The sequence below is a fragment of the Cynocephalus volans genome, chromosome 8, assembly GCF_027409185.1.
Source record: "Cynocephalus volans isolate mCynVol1 chromosome 8, mCynVol1.pri, whole genome shotgun sequence".
NCBI lineage: Eukaryota > Metazoa > Chordata > Mammalia > Dermoptera > Cynocephalidae > Cynocephalus > Cynocephalus volans.
The window spans coordinates 86,713,894-86,736,443 of record NC_084467.1 but is presented as its reverse complement, the minus strand read 5'-3'; positions in this window follow the sequence as shown (position 1 = coordinate 86,736,443).

Sequence of the window (22,550 nt, the reverse complement as noted above, 5' to 3'; positions counted from 1 at the left end):
CTTTCACCTGGTTGGGCTTCCACTGCTGGAGCCAACTGATATGAGACCTTCAAGGTGTACCAGAGAGTCACCCTGGCCACGACCTGTCAATTGTCCCACACCCGTCTGCTTGTTCGCTGAAAGTCAAGGAATGGAAAGGGAAAGGATAGTGGGAAATAAGAGTAGATGGAATAAGAAAAGAGTGAAAATGACTTACCCTATTCTCCTGTTGGCAATAAGGAGACACCTTCAAAACGTCCATTACCCCAAGATGGCGTTTCTCCAGAGGGAAACTCCATGCTGAAGCTCATGGCTGCTCATCGCCTCTCTCTCAAGGCCCAAAGGTGGGTCAGTTCTTCTTATGTGGTGGGCCCCACGTTGGGTGCCAGCTTCTGCGGGGGGCACGCCTGGGGTCCTCCCGCAGACCCAGAAGGAGAAGGAGCCAACAGGATTTCCCCCGGTGTTGGGACCGAGGGATCTCGGGGAAAAGTGAGCCTGCTGCCTGCCAACCCAGCCCCGTGAAAGAGACACTCAGACGTGGCAGGGGTTCTGTCAGGGCAGTTCCACTTTATTGCTGTTACACTGCAACTTATATAAGCAAGCAAGCAAGTAGGGGCTTTCCATGAACTAACCAATCAATTAAAGGATCACGTGGGCATGCATTTTGTACTAACATGTTGAGCATAGCGATCACGCAGGGTTCACAAGTGTGGAAATACTGGGGGACCAGTAAAAGCCTTTTGGAGCTATCTTGGGTCACGCCTCCCCTACTTCCCATGGGTGCCATCTTCATCCTCCACCCATAGGCACAATGTGGCTCACGGATAACGTTTGCTCCTAAAAATGGGCCCAACAGAGCCAGGTTTCAGTTAAAGCAAGAAGTATAAAAAGGTTCATAGAAGAGCTTAAGGATAAGGCACATGGACATGTTATTCCCCCTATTACTTAGGTACACTCATTCTTAAATTAGTTTAGAAAAACATGTTGGCTTGATTTTTGAATGAGTATCCAACAAGCAAGTGGCTTGCAAGAGAGAGAAGTGAAGAATTTGCTTTGTTTAGAATAAAGATCCCATGCTATTTTCCCATCCTTGGGAAAATATATCTGTAGTGTTTATTCCAACGTGACTCATTTAACTGATAGGGTCCCACCACTCTAGGTAGAAGTTGAAAGCGTGTTAGTAAGAGCTCTTCCAGAAAAGCATCCCACTTAATTTTTGAGGTGATGGGGTTATTGGAGTCCAGTTGCAGAGATCCTGAAATGGTTTATGTTGGGAAAACACCTTTTATGGCCCCAGAATTAGGTAACTCACCTGGCTGTGAAGTTGCTGTCATTTCCAATCAGGCACTTCAGACTATGGGAATGGGAACCCAGGAGCTTCATGTGTACTAGCCATAGAACCATGTCCTCCACTGACCTTCACCAACATGGTCTGCTCAAGCCAATCGGGATCAGCTCTGCTCCTTACTTCCATGTTCTTTTCGGAATTTTCCTATTCTGTTTGAATTTTACAATAATTTTGTCAAGTATCTACAAAACTTCTTTGAATTTTAATTGAAATAGCATCGATTTTATAAATTAATTTGGTGAATTGCTATCTTTACAGTGTTGAGCTTTACCGTTCATAAAAAAATTTCTCTCCAGTTATTCAGAACTTCTTTTATATTCTTTAGTCTAGTTTTATAACTTTCTTCATAACATTTTTGTTATTTTTTTTCCTAGTTAGTTTGTACTTCTTATTGCTTACTGAGTACATGATCTTTGCTTCTATTACTTTTTCTATTTGGTTATTGCTGGTGTATAGGAATGGTATGATTTCATATGTTGATCTTACATCCAGAAATCTTGCTGAACTCTCTTCATATTATTCCATAGTTTGTCTGTGGCTTCACTAGAATTTACTATGTAGAAATATATATATATATATATATATATATATATATATAATCTTTAAGTAATAATGATCTCATCTTTTCCTTTCCAATTCTTGCACCACTTACCTCTTTGTCCAGTTTTTATTGCATCAGCTAAGGCTGCTGGTATGATATTGACTTGCATCACTGAGAGTAGATATTTTTGTCCTATTTCTGACTTTAAAAGAACTGCTTCTAAAATTTTGCCAGCAGGAATGATGTTGGCTGTATGATTTTCAAGCTGTGGGTATGCTGTCTTTTCCTAGTTTGTTAAGTCTGCTGCAGATGTTATTAGTGCCTTATCCATATCCTTGGCTCTTACAATTTCTATTAACACTAGCAGCACTTCTAGCTCCCAGCACATGCATCCCTTTGTCTTAGGTCTCTTCTTTTTTCCAGTGCATATGGCATGTCAGAGGTGCTGAACATTGATAACAACTGGAAGCAGTCTTCTACCAAGGACTGATAGTAATTGATAGATGAATATTCAGATCTTTTGCCTGTTAAACTGTCTGACTTTGAGATATGTGTTCTATAATGCCCCCCTAGAGTTTCTTGGTAAGATTAAGTTCAAATTATCTACAGTGGTAAATTTTTTGACACTGCATGGTTTTTGGCTTGCTTTCCCCTGTGACTCATTTCCCCGTTCCTCTACTGGTGTTTTCTGAGATCATCTACTAAACAAAAGAATTGAACTTGAATCCTCAGGATCCTTTGGAAGGAACCCAAACGAAGATGCTAATAAATATCTGTATTTATATTATCTATCTTTCTATGAAAGAAGAGGGTTTTGAATTTTATTAAATGCTCTTTTTGAATTTAATGAGATGACATGTTAATGTAGGAATTATACAGATACATTTGTGTCTTAAATCTCATTTTAGAAACTAGAGTTCCTTTTTTATAGTTAGATTTATTGAGGTTCAATTTACACACAATAAAGTTCACCCTTGTTAGGTGTACAATTTTATAAATATTAACGAATACTAACAGTCATGTTACTTGTACCATCGTAATTAAGAAACAGAACATTTACATTGCCCCAAAAGTTCATGAGTGGTCCTTTGTTGTTACTTTCCTCTCCCCTTTTTATCAAAATTAAAAAATATTTTATCTCTGCAATTGTCTTACTAGTTACATCACTTTCTCTGATTTTTTCTTCTGAGTGGTTGCCCTAGAGTTTACTGTACACATCATTACTTTATAACAATCTAGCTTCAAACATTGCAATACCATTTCACGTATCCAGGAAGAAGCATAACAACATGCTTTCAATTCCTCTCTTCCACCCATTGTGCTATTTTTGCCATACCTTATTTGATATGTTTTTGTTTGTTTACAGCATTTAAAAATTATTCTTTTACATTTACCTTAGATTTTACTGTTTGCCATGCTCTTCATTTCTCTGTATATTTGCAAGTTTCTGTCTGAAGGACTCTTTAATATTTCTTGAAGTGTGTGAATGAATATCGGCAATGAACACTATCATCTCTTGTTTATATAAAAAGATCTTTACGTTGCCCATTTTTACTGGGTTTACAATCCTGCTTAACGGGTTTCTTTCTTTGTTTTTTCTTTTCTTTCTTCCTTATTTCTTTGTTTTCTTCTTTCTTTTTCAAAATGTCCTATATATGTTTGAGAAGAATGTAGGTTTTTTGTTGTTGTTAGCATTTTTATGTACACATATTTTAAGTTATTTGATTATATTATCATGTTATTCAGATTATTTATGTATTTTTTTATAACATAAATAATTAACTTCAAAATTTAAATACTTCCAGAGCCTTCCTGGGAGTCCACAGGTAATTAAGTGATGGAACTATGGGCCATTCCTCCAAGAATAGTTATGCTGATTTAAGTTAACAATTCCTCACTATTTTTATTAATAAATAAAACCTGGTATTCCAAATAGAAAAAAAAGTTGGAATATTCACTTATATTGTTATTCCAAGGCCAAATATAAGATATTATTTTATATTTAGCCATTATTCTGTGCTTCTTTTAACTTTCCTGGGGTGATTGTGATTGATATGGCCTGTGAAAAAGCTATTCACTGTCATTTTACTTAATCTTTTATATAGTCCTCTTGGAGGATATCTGAGTTGTATCCAAAGTCCCAGAGTAGGACTGGTAAGATTATGGAGTTGGGAAGAATAAAAGGGACAAAGGTTTCTAATTTTATTTACTATTTCTCTACTATTTAAGGTTCTCTTGAAACTCTCTTAGGAAAACTGAAAGAAATCTAAGTCTCAAACAAATCGTTTACTTGTCATTTGAGGAACAGGGACAGAATGAGAATGCCTACCAACCAGAATGGCTCCATTATGGTTTAAAGGTGTCTAATGTGTCAAGACTCAAAGGAAAAGAGTTTCCTATTAGCAACGAGCATGATATTTACACAATACAGTTGTTTAAACTATAGGCAGTTTTATATACTCCATTTGCAGATAAATCTTGCTTTTGTACCTCCAGTATTCTACTATGGGTACACCAAATATTCATGTTCAGGTTACTGGGATGATACATAAAATTAAATATAAGAAGCCAGGAAATATAAAGATAGAGTAAAAAGATAAGATTAAGAAAAAGTGTAGTCTGCCAATGTTCTGTTTGTGGTGCTGCCAAATTCCTTAAGTTGAACTTCATGGCAATCAAAACACAAATGGTGAACACCAATCTAAATTTTCCAAGAGGAAAATGTGAACTTAATCCTTAAAAAAAAAAAGGTTTTCCTAGTATTCAGGAAACTATTTATCTCAAAAAATTATTTCCAAAGGGGGACATTTTATCATGTGAGAATGAGCTACTTATTAACTTCCTTATAATAAATGTAGTAACGGTCCCATATAGCAGATTCTGTTTCCAAACCTCCATGCAGGACTTCTGCAATTCACAACTCTAGGAGGCATCATTTGCGATGTCTTCTATGTGAATGGCTCACAATATGCCAGACGTAGACCGCTCAGCTATACACAGAATCCCTGAGATACGTAAGCCCAGGCTACAACACTGAATGCAGCTTAGTGAAAGGCATTCATCAAGAGATAAAATTATTGAGATTTCATTGAATAATTCTCTCTTAAAAATGGTCCCAAAACTAAGGGCCATGGAAAGACTTGGACGATTAGGCAAAACTATCTAACTTCTACCTTCTCTAAGTGGCTACACAATTTTAATAGCTGTCTGACCTTGGACAAATTAGTTGACCTTTCTAAGCCCCTGTTTGCTCATATATAATATACACATAATATGTATACTTGCCTCATAAGGTAGTTATGAGATTTATATGAGAAAACTATATTAAAAATTGAACAAAATATAAAACTATTCTTTTTTTAGAATTGATATGGTTCTTAATCTTCAATAAATCATTGGGTTTGGGGATGCTAACAGAAATACAAATATTGAATTCCCTATATACTCTCCTATATTGGTTTTAATTTTAATAAAGGAAGAACCACTTAATTAAAAGCAAATGAATGGTTAACGCTTATAAAGAATATATAAAAGGTTATAAACACAGGCCCATATTTAGGTTAGGGAAGGTCATCTTTGGTAGTCCCCCCAGAAAAATTCGTAAGACCCAGTTTTAAGTGTTGTCACTGCTACTTAGTAGATGTGCATCCTTAGGTATGTAACTCGATGTCTCTTTGTTTATTTCCTCATCTGTAGAACTGAGGGATTGGAGCAGATTTCTGAGGTCTCATTTGGGCATTCACCCTATATGATTGTTTGCCTCTTGTGGGTGCTAATTTTTGAATAGTTCAAAACAATAGCATCAACAATTTGGCATCTATCACAGCCCAGAAGTCCAAGATTAGTGGAATATGTGGTAGTAAAGTTCTAATGTATCAACAAATCAATATCTAATGGCCATTTTACTGTCTTCAAAATGCAGCCCTTTATATCAACAGAATGATACAGAGATCTGTTTATTGGAAAGCAATCCACGGAAGACTGATTTAGAGAGAGAAGCTCAAGGAAAGATAAACAAAGTCAAAGAGAAATACAAAGGTGACTTAAAAAATTGACCCAAATCAGGAATCAAATTGATGTTAGGATTTGAGCTAATATTTATTAGTGTCTAAGAAAAATTCCCCTGCAAGAAGAGAAGAATGTTTGAAAGGGTATACATTTTGTTAGATGTCTATAAGCATTTAGAAAGGGAATGGGGGGCGGGGGGAAGAAAAACAGTATTGAAACACTGAATCTCTAAGGTTAATTTAGCAGTAGAAATTAAGTGCAAAGATTAAATGAGGCTTTTTGTGTGCAGCTGAAGCAGCCACACCTACCAATGTTTTTCTTTGTTCCCTTAGCCAGTCTAGTTGTTTCCTATAATAAAACTGAGTTACTTACAGTTTTGTTTTATTTTTTTTAACCTATGAGCAAAAGATATCCGTAGGGTTGCTAATAATCCCTTACATATTTCATAAACAAATAAATTGGGCAGTGGTCCAATCAGAATAAAATAATTCCCACACTCTAAGGAGAACTCCATGTAATTCCCTTGTGCTACTCTGCCACAGTGACTCAACTTTCTATGCAGAGTTCACATTTTCGTTCTGTTTGGTTTTTATCTCCTATAACCCACAAAATAGTGGGATGGGAGGATGTGGAAGGTTCCTTTCTATTTTATTGTGCGAGATAGATCTATTGACATATGGTGAGCTGAGAGGAAAAAAAGTATAAATTTAACTGATTCACAATATGGTATTTTCATTGATGGCTCTCTGGTTCTAAAGTTAGGATACTTTGATTGAATCTTAGAAGAATTATCACAGAATTATCCCAGCAGGGGATTCAAAATAAAATTTGCTGCTTGTAGTTGGCTCAGCTTTCTGTAGGTTTCAAATAGAAACATTGAAGCCCTGTGGGGAATGGTGAACTGTCATTGATTTTGAACTAAATTATTAAATATGCCAGTGAGAGGATACATAAACCTCTAGGAGTTTATATCACAGTCTAAAATGGCAAGACTTAAAAAAATTTTTAAACCTCTTGAAAAAATTCAAAAAAGGAAAATCAGTGCCAATCAGTGCTATGAACTCATTCAACCTGTGCAATTAGGGAAACTAAGTTTATTTATTTTCTTACTTAGTCTTTATTATATAGAGAATAAATACATTAGTAAACAATATGCATCCTCCTTTCTGACTTAGACAGTTCTACCATGGATATGATTGTGCAGCTTGTTTCTATAGTTACCATTTTTATGATATTTTGATTCTGTAAATCCTTTGACAATCAATATTTAGAGATGTTTCTTACATCTTCTTAAATTTGAAAGTCTGACAAATCTTAAGCTTAAAATGTTTGCCAGGTGAAATGCTCCCAAGTCCTTAATTTTTTTTGGCAAGATCTAAAAACATTTGTTGTGACACCCTAGAGCTAGAAGTATTGATTTTTTAATGGGTACAATTTTCTCAAATGGAGTCCATTGCTTAAATCCAGCATCCGCTCCTTTGTTGAAGAAGCAGTTTCTTGTTTCCAAGTAATTACTGTTCTTCTTTTTGCCACTGATAATGCTGTGTTTAAGAATCTATATATCCTGTCAAGGAAATTTAAAGTTGCCAGAAAGCAAAAAGGCAATTGGATGTTAATAATTAATCAGTTGTTATAATTTTTATCCAAACAATTTTAAACTTTAGTCCACTTAACAAATATATTTTATATCTTTTGATATCAGGTGGGTAGAACTCCCTAAATTGGAGCAGACAGGACTACCATTTTTTTTTTTCATTTTGTACAGATTCTTTCAAAAAGTTAGAAATTACAGAGGCTGTCAGAAATTAAGATTTCTTATTCTACTATTACCGAAAAGGTGAAGAACATCATAAGAGTGAGGAAGTCATAATACCTGTTAGACCAAAAGTTCCAGTCACTTGCATTGCTGAGCACATAACCACCAACTGCCAATAACTTATAATTTATGGTGGTAGATGGTATAGGAAGGGTTTTTGTTTTATTTTTTATAGATTTGTAGTAACTCTTTTACCTTAGGCAAGGTAGATTTGAGATGTGTCTGTTCTCTCTCATTTCTCCTTAGCTCCCTGAACAAGTTGTAGCTCATCCACCCATATTGACACCTACCTCCTAAGATGGCCTTGCTTCTAGATCTGAGCCACTGGTCAACCTTTATCAATAATAATAATAATAAAAAAGCCCTCTGATACTTTAGTAATTTAAGGACAGTTTTGGTTGGCTCTGCACAGCCTAGGAAGAGTAGTCTAGCTAGAAAAAGTTTAGAGTGCACAGTATGGCAAAACCCACAGATAGCTCAGTCTGTAATGCAGCATACAAAAGGCTCCTTATGAGAGATGAGGCTGGAGAAGTTTGAAGGAGGAGTCAGCTGCAGGAGGAAGGCAAGTTGTTAGGTGCCTTATATGCTATGGATAGAGTTTGGACTTAATTCTGAAAGCTCGGGAGCCATTAAATGACATTGAGCAAGAGAATAACATATGAATGACTTATTCTGTCTGTTTTATTTTAAGAAAATTCACTCTGGAACCTCTGTGAAGAAAGTAAGAAATAAGTAAAGGCCATCTGACCAGTTAGAAAGCTCTTTGAGCAACTCGTTTAAGAAATCTTAATGCATAATAAATGTAGCAACTGCGGGTTGGTGTAAAAGAGACAGATTGAAAAGATGTTGAGAAAATAGAATAGGTAAAATTTCTTGTTTAATTAGATATGAGAATATAGAAAAAAGTTTAAAAGTGACTGCAGACTCTGATTTGGGCAGTTGAGTGGAATTTGAAGTCTATTAATTTATCTTATATATCAACACAATTGCTCAAAAATGATTTAAGTTGGCTTAGAAAGAATTATAATTAAAAGGGTTAAATATAAAAAGCAAAAATTTTAGAAAGGAAAGAAAAGAAAAGGAGGCAAATGGAAAATTATGGTATTATAATAAAATAAGAACCAGAAGTGGCATGAGTACACAAATAGATTTAATGAAGGCCTATAGCTTGCTAAAGGTGGGTCACAAATCAATTTAGCACAAAGGTGTTTAGTAATTTATTCAATAAGGGAAGCATGATCAGTAACAAGATCCATGCAGCTGCCTGGAAGGTAGCAACAAATCCACTGCTAATCATTTCTGATCCTGTAACCAGACAAATTCACATCCAGGAAGTAGTGCCATTCTCTGAAAGAGGAAAGAAAGAACGAATAAGTTTTAAAGGGAAATAATGTTGAATGCAGTCTAGCCAATGTTAAGTCACACTATCTCTAATTAAGTGGATTTCTTACTTCCTCAAAGTACTCTCTCCTCACTGTGCAAGAATTTGAGCTCTTCTTGACTCCTGTCTCTGAGCCAGGAAACAAACATTTTTTGAACATCTACAATGTAATTCTGCTAAAGAAATTTCCATTGCATGAACTGCCTCCCTCATTTTCTCTCTGCTTTAATAACCTATCTCTCCTTTACAGCCTGACTGATTTCCTCACTAATCAGTACAGTTGTATAGTGTAAGTATCTCTACTACCTATTAACGGTAGTATGGGTTGGGCTCCAGCAGCCTTAAATATTTTAAATCTTCTTTCCGTCCCATTTGCTATCTCTACCATCAAAATTCTGTAATCCAGGTTTCTAAAGAGTGTGATGTGTGCCACTGATATATTTGAATTAATTCTGGGAGATACACAAACATGATCTTAAATAACATGGAATCACATAGTGAGAAAACAGTCCTCTTTCAATTCTCTTTCATATTTTCTGATTAATTCAAAAGGAAGATCTCCATTTTGTATGTTTTTAAGAGTTTTTAACACTAATCTCTTTTAATCTAAAAGATGGTAGATTTCTGCTTAGAGTCTTTAGCAGTCAGTGGTATGTAGCTAGAATTTAATAATTTGTTTTGTTTTCATTGCATTTCCTTCTATTTTCAAAAAGTGGTAGTGTTTTTCTTAGGGTAATGAAATAGAACTTCCCTTTTAAGTAGACTTATTTCATTAAGAAGTGAGTTGAGTGAATTAATGACAATATTAAGGAATTAATACAAATGGTCCACAAATATGGAAAAAAATTCTGGAAACATTATACTTGTTTCATGGATATGGCAAAAATCATAAACCTAAGGTACAGATGACTAAGTTTGGGAAACATAACTATGATCTTCACCAAGCCAATCTACTTGCCTCTCTGCAAATATACTTTGCTATTGTCAACTGTTATGCCTTTGTTGCACTGGTACCTTAACGTAGAAATCTCCCCCAGCCTTTCGCACTTGGTAAGCTCCTACTCATCCCTCAAAACTTAGCTTCTGCATCACCTCCAGTGTGAAGACTTTGCTTATTTTAACCTATTGTACCCTGCATAAACTGTCACTTATAAAGCTGTAGTGCAGGTATTTGTTCAAGTATGAAATCCCCCAGTTGATTGCAAACTCTTTGTAGCAATGTGTTATTCATCTTCATATCTCTAGTTTCTAGCACAGTGACAGGCAAAAAATGTTTGATGAATGAATTAATAAAAAGTTTGTGTATCTCTTGCAGATGAGTAACATTGTTACTTAGTATTTTTAATATTAAGTGAAAGTAGTAATAGTAATTCTAATCTGTGTGCATGTAGTGTGTGTGTGTATACTTTTTTGCTGAACAATGTGAATGTACTTAATGCAACTGAGTTGTGTACTTAAAAATGATTACGATGTTATGTATATTTTACTGTAATAATAATAAAAAATCTTTGCAAAGGTAAATGAAAAATTTAAGATTTTAGTGTTGTATTTTGGGACACAATATTCCCTGTGCATACATTAGACTCTGTAAAGATGGCTTAACTAAAGATCAGTTTAAAAAATCAGCAGGAGTTATTACACCAGATCAGAATCTAGCCTGATTGATGTGTCAAGCAGAGAGATGGATTGGGCTTATTTATGGGGATACAAATAAGATCCAATAATACAAGGTTAATCACGTGCAGTAGGGCCATTTTGTAAGTAGTACAAATATTTCCTTAGGCTTCAGTGGTGGGTGAGTTAGGTGTCAATGGCTTATGATTTGTAGGCTCGTGCCAAAATTAGTTGTTTTCTCAATATTGGATGTTCAGATAGAGTATGTATTATCTTTAATATATTATTTCAAACAGTAGCTTTTGATAATAGAAACAAGTGGGAGCTAGACTTAGAAAAAAAGTTGTTCTTTTCTGATAAGGATTTAGAGTTGGAATGTGGCAGTGGTGCCTGGGAAGGCCTGCGTTTGAGTACCTGAAGGTGTTTGGGAACCTGGTAAATAACCCAGCAAGAACTCTCTTCCCTATCAGTGCTTCTCTCAGCACATCTTCTTTGTCTCTCAGTCATATTCAATCTCCTTTCACAAGGTGGGTCCACAATGTGGGTCAAAGTTGGTTGCCTCTGCTGCTATTTCATTTCCAAGCACGTTGAGAGAATATCTGTCTCGGTCCTGACCTTGTCTATTTAACTGTGCCCAGAGCAGAAGTGTCTTGGTTTACAAATATATGACTATGGGGCCAAATCTTGGGGATGAAAAAAGGCGTAATACAGGAGGTCATCGTGAGCTGAGCAGACATCCCAAAAGGTGTCTACTACCTGTGTTCAGGCTTCATTGGGGTGCCCCATGTGCTAGAGCTGTCTAGCCACCATGCCTTCTCTATAGCATTTCAGCAATGTGAAAGAAAGGATAAAACTCCAGTGGGCTCAACACCCTCCAAAAAAACCCTGAAAAATTGGATAAATGTCACCTACTCAAAAAGTAATGCCTTTCCACTCCATGAGCCAAATATCCTCTGTCATATCTTTTTATTAATGTCCTTTATGTGTTTTTATCAATATTATTTTGTCTGTATGTTTGCTTGTTTATGGTTATCTCCACCTCCCACCCCAAGTACATAAGCTTTATGAAAGACCTTATTTGCTTTGTTCTCTGTTATATCCCAGTGCCTAGAAGTGTTCCTGGCATATAATTACAGTTCCATAAATACTTGTTAAATCAAAGAATTTAAAAATATCTCACATTCAAAATGCACTTTAAGAAATATGTGAGTGTTGAAATGTAATTTAAAAAATAGAACTATTAGAGTCTCACCAACATTGGAAAGGACTACAGGGCATCTCGCTCAGCACTTTATAAAATTTATTGAGTCACAAATCCTTTTCACAGTAAAATTTATTAAGTGGCACTTCAAAAATGGTTAAATCTTTTTAAAAAGTTTTGCACATATACGATGAAGTTATTTGAAGCAAAATATTTTAGACCAACTTATTATTAAATATTTTTATAAAATTAGTTTTAATGAAAAGAATAGTATTCATAATATATGAGGAAAATTTTTAATTGGCCTAACAAAAAAATTTCCCCTATCGCTTACTTTAAAATAATTATAAACAAAAGTATGTAATATAAATATGCATTTAAAAATAACATTAACTTTGATTTTTATCTATTTGCAACAGTATAAAATACACAAAAAGCTTTCATGACCTGATGAATCCCTTTTTGGAATTCTTCTAAGAGTTTCTCAGTGTTGCAAAATGAAGTTTTTGGCATTTGTGTTTTGTTTCTAAATAATGTGAAAAAGGGGGAAGTTTTTTCAGGCAGCCATGTGTAAATAAGTACTTCTCCAAAAACTGGAAATTGGAGATTTCTGGCTAAATAAGGTGAATTGATTATGTGCATTTTCCTCTTGCTCCTCTTTCTTTCCCTCTAAAAGGAGAAAAAAACCTGCAAAGTCATGAAGAAAAAGAGTAAGAGAGGATCTTTAGTGGACTAGTGATTTCAACAAAAATTTACGGGCTAAAAGGCAGGCGGATGGTAACTGAATGAGCTGAGCAGAAGGACGGACAGTCTTGTGTTCCTACAGAGGTGCAGGGCGGGGGTGGGGGAGCTGACTTGCCACAAAGAACCCAAGAGGATCGAGACTTGGAGTTACCTGGTCCAGTTGACAAATAAATTAATGAGTGATGTTAAAATGGGAAAACATAATGAGGAATATAAAAATAATAATTTTGTAACTTCACTCCAAAATGTTCCCTAGGAAGGGTGAGTGGGGTAGGACAAAGAAAGGCCTTTGCTATACACAAATGAACCACTTTCTGGAATGTCTACATATGTACTTGCTCTTCATTCCTTCGTCCATTATAGGTTCCCAGTACTGTTTTTAATTTAATTTGATGCATTCTTTTTTTTTGGCAGCTGGCTGGTATGGGGATCCAAACTGTTTTTAATTCTAAACACAGGTAATCAGGGGAAAGTGCAAAGTACAAGCAAGTTCTGATCCAATCATCCCACAAGATCAGTCTTGTTAGCTTTGGTGGGGCCTAGAAACAGGTGGGCTACCAAGTCTGAGAAATATTGGGAATATTACCAGACATCTCAGAGCACCCAAAGTTATTAGAGGAATCTAGAATCAACTGAGAGGGTAGAGAACAGATCTGAGAATAAATGAACTAAAGGACAGAGCAAGAGCTTATCAGTGGGAAGTGTGTGGACACTGAGGAGTTGGAATCATCGTTCAGGAATCAAGGCAGACAAGACTGTGATTGAAAGAACAAGCACTGGCCTCTGGCAGGAAGGAAAGTCCATGAGAAGCACAAGAGCTCACTGAAATAATGAGTTGATAAAAAATGTATTTAAGCCATTTTCTGAACCAAACAGGAAGTTCCTAGAAACTCACTGCTGGTAAAAAATAGAAAATAAAAAAATCATCAGTTGTAAACCAGTCGATCCCATGTCATGGACAATTCAGAACTCACTGCAAGAACAAGCAACAGAATTAATCTGGATGAAGAAGGGCTCATCAGGAATCCCATTCGAAGTTAATAGTCCCTGCTTCCCCTAGGATCGGCTGCTTGGCTCTCCCCCTCCTTGTGGTGTATTCTATTAGCAACCAATATTTGTGCAGCAGCCTCTGTAAATTCTTCTAGCAAAGGATGTCTTTCTCCTCCATAGTTTATGTGGTCAGGTGGCATGGCCTTGATATTAATTCTGTTTGTAGGCACATAGAAAGCTAGTGTGGCAAACTTCAAAGAGCTGTACATTTTAACATTCAGATGTTCAGCAAAATATGTTAGGATTTGTCAGAGTGCCAAGATAACTTCCTATTAAATATAGCATAACAAACACTTGGTTTGTCATTTGCTGTCTTAATTTTTGCACCTCTGAAAAAAGTGTTTAACATATGAAAAACCATCTCTACTAATTTGCAACAAGCACCTTACAATAATGATTAAGGGGGAAAGTACAATAATTTATATTTTTCAAAAAATTAAACCTATAAGCTTTATTCAAGTTTAGTGGAGTAGTAAAGTTAGAGGTAGGATTAATTCAGCCTCTTAGCAATATATCCTTTTATCTCCTCATGCAAACATTTCTAGTTTGAGTGTATAGAAATGCAACCTACATTGTGTTCATAAAATTAAATGTATATTTGCATTCCTGGAGCATTGGTCCATTCACCTGATTCTTCTTTAGAAGATTGCTTTTTCTCTATGCAATATTTTGTTCCTACTTCTGTGTGACCTGTGTCTTTGGCATTTTTAAAATTAGCAGTGAATATGATATCATAATTTCTAATTAATGCCTTATGGCATTCATAAAACAATGGATGAATTGGAAGTAGGTACTTATGTCAAAAAATAGATTTTTGTAATCTATGTAAAGACTTTGATTTTAACCTGTACTACTTTGAATTATGAAAGGTTAAGTTTGTTTTGGTTTTTTTTCCTGGAAAAATAATATATAAAGAACATTTTTATTTTCTTTCCAAAAGGACATTATTGTGAAAAGAGGACCATTTAATAATGGAATAAATGGTTCAAATTTTCCAGACAGAGAAGAGTGAAAGTATCAACTCTGGATAATTATGTAACATCACTATACATCTTATAAGAGGAGTTTCCCTGATGTAGCCTGCAATTTAACACAATACAAACAAGCTTGCTCAAGTGGAGACTGCAAGACTGGGAGGTGATCCAATATCACATAACTTAATCAATACCCAGTCTTAGCAAACAGTTAAATATATTCACAGGAATTCAAAAAAGTCTGAAATCAGAGAAGAGGAGTTTTTACCAAGGTCACTAAACAGAATAATTAAAAGGAGCCCATTACTTTAGGTCTTCATGTCATTTTGCCTAGCAAAATTTTTTAACTCTGTTACCCTTCAGATTACTCATAAACTGAGTAGCTTTAGAATAAAGGATGTGACTTTAGTTGAAGGAGACCAAGAAAGGATGGGAGAGTGGAGCCCGCCGAGATAACAGCACTAAGAACTGTGCAACAAGGCACATGGGAGACACTTAATAAATACTTGTGTACCAGAGAATAAATACATAAATGAAAGCATAAATGTTGGGGGAAAAGAAGGGAAAGAGCTGTGCTTGGTAAGTAACCAAGGGGACTGATGGAAGAAGGGCTTTGAGAAGAATAAGAAAAGAGCTTTGATCACCATTCTGGCTGCAGTGAGTCTACCGGCCGTCGGTGGAGCACTTTATTTATATTTATTGGTTATGAATATTCATGGAGTACAAAGCAAATTGTTACCACGCATGCCTAAGATGTGATAGCCAGACCCATACTGGCAGCATGCCCATTACCAAAAATTGTGATTATACCCTGTGTCCCCCATCCAATTATCCCCCCCAATTATCCCCAGCCTCCCTCCCCAACCCCCTTTCCTCTACTCCACTTTGTATCCCTAGGTGCGCTCTCTCCCTCTGCAAGCCCAACACACCACTGTGGTCTTTCTTTCCTTCCTTCTCTCTCTTAGCTCCTACTTATGAGTGAATGCATATGGCATTTATCCCTCTGTGCTTTGCTTATTTCACTCAACATCAGTAAGTTTCTCTAAGCTCATCCATGTTGTTGCAAATGAGAGAATTTCATTCTTTTTTATGGCAGAGTAGTATTCCATGGTGTATATATACCACAGTTTCTTTATCCAGTCATCCATCAATGGACATTTAGGTTGGTTCCATGTCTTGGCTATTGTTAACAGAGCTGCGATGAACATGGGAGTGCAGGTATCCCTTCAACATGATGATTTCCATTCCTTTGGGTATGCATTCAGAAGTGGGATTGCTGGATCATATGGAAGATTTATCTGTAGCTGTTTGAGAAACCTCCATACTGTTTTCCATAGTGGCTGTACTAATTTACAGTCCCACCAACAGTTTAAGAGCATTCCCTTCTCTTTGTGGAGCACTTTAAAGATGGCAATGAAAGAGCCTTTACATGACAGAGGAAACTCAAACATTGAAGGGGCTCACACATGTATCACCACTTGTGAACAGCTTCTCCTAATTCTCAGAAGCTTTTTGCAGTGTCAAAAGGCTCTTAATTCCCCAGGAGAAAGAATGAACATCATTATGATGTGCACCGGCTTTTGAAGTCAAACAGATTTGGTTTCACAGCCACACTCTTACTTCACAGCTGTTTGATTTATCTCCAGCAAATGACTTAACCATTTAGAGTTCAATGGGTAGACTATATATCAAGTACAATGGCCAGTGATATTTATTGGAAACATGGTAGGCACTCGATAAATGTGTACTTAAAATAAGCAATGTTTGTACATAAACAACCATTGACAATAGTATTTCTACATTGTATAGGCAACTCTCCCTCACATAGTCTGATATACTTTTATTTTTGTTCCGGTGTTTCTGTGCTGTTTTCTACATTGATCAAAAATTTTCTAACTTCTGCTGACCACACTTGCAATTGATTTAATTAACATAATAATTAATACATGCAAGACAATTCCTTGCTGGGCTTGTAATCAGGTAAGTCTATAAATATAGAGGATTTATCTGTAATGTTAATATAAATTTTATTGCAGATTATCTGCTGCAATAAAAAATTTAATGTAAAAGAAAATCTGTTTCTATTACTGATAAGAATAAGAAAATCTTGATCATAGATATTTTTCTACTTGTGGATTGTTTTTGGAAAGAAAAGTTATCTACCCAAATTAAAATGCTGCTGATCATGTAACTAAGCATCCAGCCCTAACAAAATATTACACATTTTTTATTTTGATGTTGATAAAAACCCTTTTTATTAGAGGCTTTATTCAAATTATTAAATCGTTTGTAAGCTCAAGTTTTATTCCTCAGTTTTAAAAATGGAAACTTTTTCATCATACAGACTCTTTTCTGATTACCAAGCATCTAAACACCCTATTTCAGATTTCAAAGATTAATGTTGTAAGAATGTCAACTCAACCAGTTTTAATTGTTGGATAATTCTGATCAATTCCCGGTGTTATCAGAACTTGGTAAAATGATCTGAAATAGTAAACATCCTATAATAGCCAAGCTATTTTGAAAATGAAGACTAATGAAAGAGACTGTGACTTATCAATATCAAAAACATATCTTAATGTTATTAAAACAGTGCGGACTGGTACAGAAATAGACAATTCTATGGAAAATAAACCTTGAATCATACTCAAGCACACAGTTTACACATACTGAGCATTAACTCTGTAACAGGCACGTTTTCAAGCATATTACAGCATTAATTCCTTTACTCCTAACCTCAGTTCCATGGGGTAAGCATTATTATTAGTTCCTTTATATATATGAATCTTGAAAGAGTATAAATAACTTGTTTGAGGCCACCCAATTTAGTTATACTGATGGGATTTGTATCTAGGCCGTCTGGCTCCCAGAGTCCACATTCTTAAACACTGCATCCAACTGCTCCTATTGTAGGCTAGAGCAGAGGTCCTCAAAGTGTGCTTCGGGGACCCTTTGGATCCCTCAGACTCTTCTGAAGTCCATGAGGTCAAGGGTATATTTATAATAATACTAATATGTTATTTGCTTTTTTCACTCACTCTCTTAGGAGCATACCACGGAGTTTTCCAGAGGGTACATGGCATATGATATTGCAACAGATTCAGTGCAGACGCAGATAAGAGAATCCAGCTACTTTCTATTAAGCCAGACATTAAAGACATTTGGAAAAATGCAAGACAAAGCCACTCATCTCATTATAATATTTTCTTTTGGAAAATATTATTTTTATAAAATATTTTTTATATTATCATATATTAGGTCTATTGTTGCTTTTCAATTAATAAACAATTACACAAATTTGAGTTTTTATTTTAACTCAAAAAATATTTAGAGATAAAACCTGTTTTTGATGTTTAAATTCCATACACAGAATATCTATGGGGTCCTTAAAAATATTTAAGAGTGTAAAGAAGTTCTGAGACCAAACCGTTTGAAAATTGCTGTGCTAATTAAGCAGTTCGAATCACATGGCAGAGGAACGGTTCTATTGAACAGTTTACTGAACACATGGTTTTAGGACAGTTGGTCACTCATTTTGAAAACAAAAAGTTTTATTCTTCCAAACACCCTACAAATTAATGGTAGAAATAGAAATTGGTAACAATCTTTCTCGGAAGCAATCTGACAACACAGACCTAAAGCCTTAAAAATAACTTTCTGTGGTTCATTAGTTTCAAGGTTAGCAATATCTTAAAGAAATAATGATTAATGTTCTGAAGTAATTTAATTAAAATAATACTAATTATTGCTTTCTTAAAATACAGAAAATACCCAATTATGGAAAAATAGGAGACTAATTAAATAATTATAATAGTAAGTAAAGAAGTTCCAAGCAGCCATTAGAATAATATAATCAAGGACTACTTATTGATACAGAAATACTTCCCTAAAATACTGTTAACCCCAAAATATATATACACACACACATACCTACGCATAATACATACGTTTATTATACTAATGTTTTTGTAAACATTTTTATATAAATCTCTATCCATGCACAAAGCATAAATAGCACACGATATGTAAAAAAAAAAATGCATAAAGGACATACAACATGTAAACAACATTTATATCTGAGTGGCAGGAATCTGCCTACTTTTTAGTTCTATGTATTTTCTGATTTATCTATTATGAAAGTTTATTTCTTTCATGATAAAGTGTTTAAATTGTTAACAAAAGACCATGAGATCTATGGAGGAAGAAAAGGAGTAACTTTATTTCCAGAAAAAAAAAGCAATCTGCAGATTGGGGAAACAACGCCTCCCAGGAAAACCAAAAGTATGCACTCTAAAAAAGGGAGGGAGAAACTGGTATTTATGCCTCACACGATCAGATTTCTATACATATTTAGCAGGTTCAAGGGAATTTTATGAATATTTATCAGGGAATTCATACACATGCACAGTAGGTAAATATACATATAACATAAGTACTGTGTTCACTTTGGGGTGGAAATTTAGTGGAATTATTTTAATCAGGAATTTGGCTCCTGATATCAAAAGGTGGTTATAAGACACAAAAGACAATTTGTGTGCAGTCTCTCTACACCAGCTGAAGCTGGTTTGGAGGCTACAGCACTTATCAAAAAAGGAATGTTTGCGAAGCCAGTTGTCTGTCCAATTGGAGTGGCAGTGAGGCCCCCAAGAACGAGGGGATTGGTGGCTGGTGCCAGATGATCTGTTGAAGGCCACCAGCGTGAAAACTTTCTAGCTGTAGCTGATTTGACATTATCTTCCAGGAGCTGGTTTCTGCTTAATTACAAGAAAGGAAGGCCTCATGACAGTTAATAACACACACATACACACACACACACACACACACACACATACATACACACATACATACATACATACATACATACATACATACATACTGTAAGCATGGGAATACATGTCTAATCCCTCCTCCCACCATGGCAGTTTGGTTCTGTTTGGCAGTTTTGAGTGTCTCTTTTTAGCCCTAGAGAGTTCATCTTTATTGGGGTATATTTTAAACAGAATCTACAGTTCTACTTATGACAGCACAAGTACTCAACAGTAGGGAAATGGTTAAATTGTGACACTCCTGGTATACTACATAGCAACCAAAATGTTTAGAAAAAAGCATGAAAGGAAATGCAGTAAGTGATGCTTGACTGGATCCTGCAACAACAGAAAGAAAAAGAATGAAAAATAGCTGTAAAGAACATTTTTTTGGCATAATGGGGAAAATGTGAATACAAACTCTATATTAGATACCATTATTGTACATATATTAGGTTTCTTAGGTGTAGAAATGGTTTGTAGTTATGTAGCAGAATGCTCTTGTCGTAGGAAATTTTTGCTAAAGTATTTCAGAGTAAAGAATCATGACGTCGGCAACTTACTTTTGAATAGTTCAAAATGAAAAGTGTGTATATAGAGAAAAAAACAAAGAGCAAATGTGGCAGAAGGAAAGAATGAGTGAACTTAAGTGAAGGGTACGTGGTTATTGAATGTACTATTATGGCTTGAAATAATAGGCTTGAATTATTATTAAAATAAACTGTTGGTGGGGAGAAGAGAGTAGTAACACTGCTAAGGGCCGCAATGAGGAATTGCAATGGAGAAGGAAGAGATGTTTCCGATACTCAACAATTAAGAACGTTCTGGGCAGTAACTTTAACACTTATTGAGCACCCACTACATGCTCACTAAATGTATAAGTGCTGAAGAAAAATGGTCACAGAAAAAGTTCTGGTGACAAGAGGAAATGTTTCATTGCAGCTATATCAAAATAACATATTGTATTAGTCAGGGTTCTCCAGAGAGACAGAATCAATAGAATGTTATATTTATATGAGAGGGATTTATTAGGGGAATTAGCTCACGTGACTATGAAGAAAAGTCCCATGGTAGGCCGTCTATAAACCGGATGCCGGTAGCGTGGCTCAGTCCAAGTCCAAAGTCCTCAAAACCAGGGAAGTTGATGGTGTCCTTGGTGTAAGTCCTAGAACCCAAAAGCTGAAGAGTCTGAAGCTCTGATGTCCACGGACAGGAGAGAAGAGTCTATCCCAGCTCCAGGGGATCGAGAGAGAGCCTCACTTCTTTCCTGTGTCTTTTGTTCTCTCGGGACCCCCAGCAGATTGGATGGTTCCCACCCACACTGAGGGTGGGTCTTTCCCACCCAGGCCACTCAGACTCTCATGCTAATCTCTGCTGGAAACACCCTCGTGGACACACCTAAAAAGAGAGCTTTAGCAGGTTTCTCAGCATTCCTTCATCTAACCAAGTTGACATCTAGAATTAACCTTCACATATATACACATAGAAATAACTATTTAAAAAAATACCAAGCTGTTAAGAGTGATTATCTTTGGGAGTTAGATGGATGGGTGATCTTTTAAAAATTTCTGCATATAGTTCTTTATATTCCAAAATTTCAACAGTAATTAAATATTACTTTTCCAATGAGAAATATACATACATGGCTCTGTAATTAATTGCACCATGCTATTTGGAATTTTTGCACTCCTGATTCATACCTATTACATTTTATTGAAACAGGGTGTTGATAACTGTTTTCTACTCTGTAGCCTGTGAGAGCCAATGGCCACATCTGAGAAGACCCATTTACATGAATTCATCCAACAGTTTATAAAAGTTTATGTATGGTAAAAGGCCAGCAAGTACTGTGAGTGGGCTGTATGGGGAGATATTCTAGCACTAGGAGATTAAGCTACATAAAACTTTACTCTAAAAATTAAACCAAGAAAATAAATATCTACTGTGAACAAGAAGACTCTCCCCATTCTACTCTAGCTACCTGAAGCCATTAATGTACCCTAAGAAAGAATGTCAATGCATGACAGTGGCCAGATTACAAAGGCAGTGTGAGGGGCAGATTAGCATGTTTTCCTTCATCATCCAGTAAAAGATGTGTGGTTATCAGGGAGATCCTCTGTCCTTTAAGGAAGGAAGTTTCAGTAGGTCTCATCTTGGCCCAAATAAGATAGCTCTTCAAATTATTCTCTTGCAATTTATCCAATTCCACCCTTATCAAGCAACCTTCCATTTATTAATTTCACCTCATAGGTACCTTGACGCAAGGAAAAAATTGTTCTACACGTGGGTGAATAATAAGATCATTCCTTTTAGGAAATTAATTTAAGAAATGGACTGTAACATTTATCTACTCATCTATATACATGTATCTTTTGAAAATTTGGTTAGTACAGGCTTTTTATAGTCTAACAATCTCAGGGAAACTGATGAAGCACAATTTTTGGTGCTGCAGGTCTAAGGGCCAAATTCTGAATGATGACAGATTCTCTAAGATACTAACTTCCCTGTAGAATCTCAGCTAGCTGGACTTTCCTTGGAAAGCTGCACAATTTATTTTTAACCTCACATTATGGTAACATTCATTTTACGTTTTCCATCACAACTGGAGCAATAAGTCTGGAATCTATCAAAATTATCCTTTTTATATGAGTACACTTGCTGATAAAATAACTTCAACTTTGCATGTGCTGTCAGAGAAAAAAGATGGGTTGTAGGCTGTGAATAAAAGATTGTCTTTATTAAAATGAGAACATAGTGTTCAAGTACTGTAGTTGAAAAATTATGAGCCAGAGATTCTGATTCAAGAAGAGAATTCTTACTTAAATAAAACAAGTGAAATTCCATTCCTTAAGATCAGACTTTAAGATTGATGTTAACATGAAAAAGGATATTAAACTACATTCCCTTTTGTAAATGACTACTGCCAGTATCTAAAAACAGCAATCCCATCAATTAGAAAATTTAAATCATAGCTCAGTGTTGGATAGTAATAAAGGTTTGTGTGACTTAATCACAAGGCAGCCACTTTAAGAAGTTATTGTCCGTATCTTTGTCTCGATATGGTAGAACAGTCCAAATTAAAAGGGATC